General features: G+C 40.2%; 1 protein-coding gene across 6 annotated transcripts in view; it reads left to right on the top strand.

The window, feature by feature from the left end:
• The window catches only part of RHOH (ras homolog family member H), a 49,791-nt gene that overhangs the window by 6,353 nt on the left and 37,472 nt on the right, over positions 1-5,966 (top strand). For 3 of the 6 annotated variants that reach the window (XM_035005093.1, XM_035005094.1, XM_035005091.1), the window contains one exon: positions 4,075-4,160. The gene's annotated coding sequence lies outside the window, so the exon portion shown is untranslated. Of the gene's footprint in view, positions 1-189; positions 609-4,074; positions 4,161-5,966 lie in introns of those variants that run through there. The other 3 variants (XM_035005095.1, XM_035005092.1, XM_035005096.1) reach the window with 2 other exon arrangements.

Below are 5,966 nucleotides of genomic sequence, written 5' to 3'. Positions count from 1 at the left end.
CTTTCTTTCTTTCTTTCTTTCTTTCTTTCTTTCTTTCTTTCTTTCTTTCTTTCTTTCTTTCTTCTTTCCTTCCTTCCTTTCTTCTGCTTTATTTCACTTCCTGAAGGAATCATCTGGGTTTTTCACTCTTCCTTTCCTCAGTTTTACCCAGGTGATTTGTTGGTGGGAAAAGGAGAGGCCCCTTATCTGGGGAAGTTTTCATATTGTCATGGAGAGAAATGCACGTGCACACACACACACACACACGGGTAAACCCACGCAAACGAAATCCCCTCTTCAGAGAAGCCAGCTACAGGAAATTGACTTATGCACAGGAACTTGCTAATCTCTAGCGTCACATTCCGATTGTTCCTGCCACCTCAGTCACTGCACCCACGAAACCCAACCATCTTGGGTTGGATTCTCTACCAGCTAGACTCTTACATTTTTGGTTCTTCCAATGTGAATCAGTTATATTCTTGGGGAGGAAGGAATCTTTGATCCCAGAAGGAAATCCTAAGAGTGAAAGGGCTTGGGTAGCTTTTGCTTTTACTTACCTGCATTGAACAGATTAACTTCCAGAGTCAGTCATTTTGGTGTCAAGAAATTTCTTCGGCATTCTACAACAGGTAAGACTTTCGCTTCTTTAAAAATATTTTCTCAGTGTCAAAAGAAATCTCTCCAGTTTATGTAGCTTTTACTCTAAGCTAAACACAGTAATGATCTTGCTCTACCTGTTGTAAAGTATGAAACCATTTTATGGGGGAAAGGGGAGTTGCTCTGGTATCCAACTCCCCCTGCCATCCTGACAAGATGCATATAGCTTTTGAAACGTTATAAGTTATAATAGTTGGCTTTTGTTTTTTCAGATATTCTCCTAGAGAATTCAAATGCTTATGATTGACTATGACCAAGTTTAAATATTTGGGTAGTTTAAATATCACTCTGTGTTTAATAAGTAAATATAAAGATCCTCTCAGTTGTACAAATGAATTTTTTTTTTAAGATTTATTTATTTATTTGTCAGAGAGAGAGAGAGAGAGAGAGGGAGAACATAACAGGAGGAGCGGCAGGCAGAGGGAGAAGCAGACTCCCTGTTGAGCAGGAAGCCCGATGCGGGGCTTGATCCCAGGACCCTGGGATCATGACCTGAGCCAAAGGCAGACGCTTAATGACTGAGCCACGCAGGCATTCCTGTACAAATAAGAGTTTTAAAATTTTCTAAATCATAAAAGAAACCAACCAAAATTCTGATGATAAGGATTTGGATCTGGAATTCCTAGCTTGTTTGTTGCACCTATTGCCAATGCTCAAGTCCTCTTTCCACAAGTGGCATGTGATGCATAAGTATTTATTTTTAAATTGCATGAAATTAAATTTAGTTTCTGAGGTGGTTTGATTTGGAGACATGCTGTGAGTTACCATCAATAGCCCGGGTTGTAGCTAAACTAAATAAAGCTAGGGAAATCACTAGTTTTAGGTGTTTCCCTAAGTTAAAGCTGCCATTGAAATATTCCAGCAAGCAATAAATAGTCAATAAAGATTTAATGATTCCAAGCTGGTGCTGTGGAGGATATAAGAGAAATGTAAGGAATCCTCTACCGAAGGAATTTATAATCTAGTAGTCGTGGTGAGAAGTAAAATTCAGAAAGCAGTGCAAGATGGGAATTATGTGAATACTGGGGTGACATGGGCCGTAAGTTACAGGCGTTCCAAGAAGGGGGTTTGAGGGTAAGCTAAAGTGGGTCTGGAAGCCATGGCCTTGGAAAGACATGAGATTTGAGTAGGTAGAGAAGGGGGAGGTTAATTCGCACAGGACCACTGTGTGGGCAAAGACACAAAGCTGAGACTGATGAGATGAGCAGTCCAGTGGAGGAGACTGGCCCCCGCAAAAGAAGAAAGTTTGTTTTATACATTGTCAGGAAATAAGCTTGGAAAATTCGGGTATAGACAGGTTACAGAGGACCCTGAGAGGCTGCTGAGCAGAACAGATGCCTTTCAATAGTGTTGTGGTCTTCTTAGGCCATCAGGCTCCTCTTCTCAGCTCTCCCAGCTCTCCCAGAATTCCAAGTGACAGGGAGCCCAGAGATCCCAGCCTCTTCGTGTTGGCTCTACTTTATGCATCTGTGCCTGAGGGTTCCTGTAAGACTCCATTTCTGGTTCTTACATGTCCATCATCCAGTATTAAAGTGGTCTTCCTCTTGAGAAGATGAGCTGGTCGACCGAGTGAGCCTCTAGTCTTCAAAAACCAGTCTGAACATTCCATGAAATCTGTATTGCTTCCTTTGCATATCTGAATGAGATGTTATGTATTAGCTGGTACTTTTCCCCCAGTGATTCAGAGCGCTTTTTTTTTTTCTGAACTGTGAAAAATTTGCATCCATCTAATAACAAAAATACAGTATGGTGAACAAGAACCCAGACTTTGGAGCCAGATTACCTTGTGATGAATCTGGTGCTTTTGCTTCCGAGCTGCGGGAACCTCGGACACACATTCTTCAATCCTCAGATTAAAAACAAGCGTCTGTAAAGTAGCTCTAATAACTGAAAATACCTATGTCAGAGAGTTGTTGTAAGGATAAAAATGAGATAAAAATATGTAAAGCCTTTAGCCTAGTGCCTGGCATAAAATAAACTGTCAAGAAATGTAGCTATTATGGTTGTTACTAAGAACTTGGTGGGGACATGAGAGTGAAGATGATATGGTCCCTGGCTGGGAACAAGGTATCTGTAAATAACTCTTTTAATGCCAGTGTTCCTTTCAAAGGAAAAATGGGGCTAATGGGTGAAGGCTGGACATTAATATTTTTTGAGCACCAAGTACGGAATAGGCACAGGGTTAGCTATTTTATAGCAATAATATATATATGAAAAAAGGAAAACAAGATTAGAAACGGACTTTTTAAGTCTTTCCATGTCTGATTGTCCGACTCAGGAGACAAGGCTTTGAGTGACTGCTGTGTTATTTGTGGGCATCTGGGGCTGATGTTGCTCTCTGAATGCTTTGGGTGGAATTTTAGAGGTGTTTTTGGCATTAGAGGCAGAGGTAAAGGGTGACTCTTCTTCCCTGGTCAGCTTAAATTAAATTATTTAATTTTTATGGTATTTCAATTTTAGTGCCAGCAAGGCATAACCAAAAATCTATTTCTGTTCACTGACCATGTTGACAAGAAACGCCCAAAGTGCCGATCTGGTTTCTAGATGCCTGGGTCTCGGGTGACCCAAGACTGAAAAGTGTCCTGCTTTCCTGTTCCACTCTCCAGACAAGAGATTTTGGGGGGGATAGTAAGCACCCTTTTGAAAAAATGCAAATATGGCCAATATGTTCATTATACAGGGATTTCTCAAATATGTGTGCAGATTACCTTGGTCAAATAGTAAAATTGTTTCCCTTCTAGGGTCCCACTAATAACAGAAGGGAGAAGAGTTTGGGGCTTTGTGTATGCAAAGGGGTGAGGCCAAGTCAGCCTAGGGTGCCAAAGTGGGGCATGACAGGAGTCAGCAGGACAGTAGTGGGTGCTGGGGAGGGGCAGTGCAAGAAGGAGGGTGTCCGGGCGCCTGGGTGGCTCAGTTGGTTGAGCGACTGCCTTCAGCTCAGGTCATGATCCTGGAGTCCCGGGATCGAGTCCCGCATCGGGCTCCCTGCTCGGCAGGGAGTCTGCTTCTCCCTCTGACCCTCCTCCCTCTCGTGCTCTCTGTCTCAAATAAATAAATAAAAAATAAAATCTTAAAAAAAAAAAAAAGAAGGAGGGTGTCCAAGATGGAGAGGGTGAATGGAGGCAGGTGGACAAGCGCCAGAAACAAAGTCTCCTCCTATGTGGCTCTTTAGTCATCTGACTCAAGCAGCTGCTTGAAGTCCCAAGCACCCTCTTGGTGCTTTGTGTAAAAAGATGTGCTGTTCCCTGGATGTGGACAGTTGCTCAGAGGTGATTTGATTTGTTTGGTTCTGGCCCGGAATCGTAATTCCTAAAGTTGGCTGGACATCAAAACCACTTGGGGAATTTTTAAAAACTAGCACTTATCACGTATCATATCGCAGCTCTGGGGTTTGGTGCAGGAAACTGTGTGATAATCAGTACAAACCCTTTCCCCCAGGTGACTTCGAGGCAGCTGTTCTGTGGGTGAGCACTTGAGAGCCATTAATCTAGAACGCTTCTAACGGGGCACCAAGCACCAAGATGGTAAGTTGAGTAAGTGCTGAAATGAGGCCAAACGATCTTCTCTTTGTTGTGATTCATATTGACATACAAAAGTATTTTCCTTTGTTTCGAATTTATTTCTTAGGAGAATTCCTGGGGGTGGGATGACTGAGTTAAAGGTGTGGACACGTTTAGAGTTTTCATCAACCATATTTACATTTTAACAATCAAGTGGCAAGGCACCACTCTAAAAATTCTGTTATATACACAGAGAGGCTGTTCATTATTACTCAGGGAAAGCCCAAAGAAAGGAATTTGCTTTCAAGGGAGAAAGTGCCAAATCACCTTTCCATTTCTCTTTTCCAGTAAAACAGAATACTAATGAATTATTTTTGGAAGAAAATGTCAAAACATTACAGAACACTCAAGTGCTTCTTAGAGCCTAAGTTGGAGCCTTCTTATCTCTACGCTTGGTTTCTTGTAATACTGTAGTCAGCAGTGACCTCTTCCCCATTTCGTAGAAAAGAAAACCGGAGAGTGGTTAAGTAACAGGCAGTATGGTTCTAATCACATCTGCCATGAGAACTGCGCATAGTCAGTCACTTAGTCATTGTTTGAGTTAATAAATAATGGAGTAGTTGTTACAGGTGATCCTGTGAAAAAACACTAGTGGGTAAGTGCATGAAGAGAGTATTGTCCAAATTGGGGGAGGGTGGGTAGGATTAATTGACCCAGATAGACCTCCTGCTCTATTTTTTTTTTTTTGCATTATGCTTTATTCATTATATATTTGCACAACTTGCTAATCTAAAAGCATGGTTATTGTTTGTGGCAACAGATGGGAATAGGGTGAATTTTCAATGGCTTCGGTAAAAAAAAAAAAAAAAAGACATGCTCTTGCAAAATATTCAAGTGAGTTATTTGTAGTGGTGTGTGGGAGCCTGCCTGTGCTTGTTTGCAAGAGCCGATTGTAATATTTCCAGAAATTTCGCAATTTTGTTAAACACAGCCGCCATTAAAAATTAAATTCTATAACTTACAGTTCAAGAAGTTATGTTAAAAATAAATGTAGTAAATACTCAAAACACATTAATTCCTAGTTATTTACTACATTTTGCTATTATCGATGCTCTTGAACTTACTTCAAGTCATCTGTTTGATAGGAACACTTGTAACAGTGTGCTACTGAGCATCTCTTTTCAACTCTGCATTCAGGTTCGTAGCTTGAACCTGGACATGGTAGGAGTGTTTACTCCACGGAAATTGGCAAACACCATAAATCATGCTCCCCGCACTATTTTTGAGGAGAGGCGGTTAAACATCTTATCAATATACCATCAAGGAAAAATATAAAATACAAATATGGCAACTTGGCAATATGTGTTAAGAACCATTAAAATGCTCATACATTTTGATCTCTTAATTTTATCCCTGGGAATTTATTCTAAATAAATAATTCAAAGTAGGAAAAAATAACATGCAGGAACGTATTCACTCATAACCTGACTAAGGAATAATGATTCTGGCAACATTAACTCCATGGAGTACTTTGTAGTCATTAAAGGCAATGACTTTATGGTAGCTATGAAAATATATTTGGTATGCTGTTAAATTAGAAAAAACAGGATTAAAATTTTCACTTATATTCTGATCTTATTATGAATGAAGATTAAATGTGAGGGTAAAACAATGCAAGCATTTAGTGGGTTAGCATGGTGAAATAATGGAGTTTTATTTTTATTTCATTTATTGGAGTAGTGGTGTGTGTGTGTATTTAAAAAAAATATGGAGGGGGCCTGTAAATATGTTATCTTAAGCGGTTTTAGCATTTAACTGGGAAGATTATGA

This window comes from Mirounga leonina, unplaced genomic scaffold (genome assembly GCF_011800145.1).
Source record: "Mirounga leonina isolate KUSES-001 unplaced genomic scaffold, KU_Mleo_1.0 Mir_129, whole genome shotgun sequence".
In the NCBI taxonomy this organism is placed as follows: domain Eukaryota; kingdom Metazoa; phylum Chordata; class Mammalia; order Carnivora; family Phocidae; genus Mirounga; species Mirounga leonina.
Note: the sequence above shows the minus strand (reverse complement) of the source record. Positions and strands in the feature narration are given on the sequence as shown.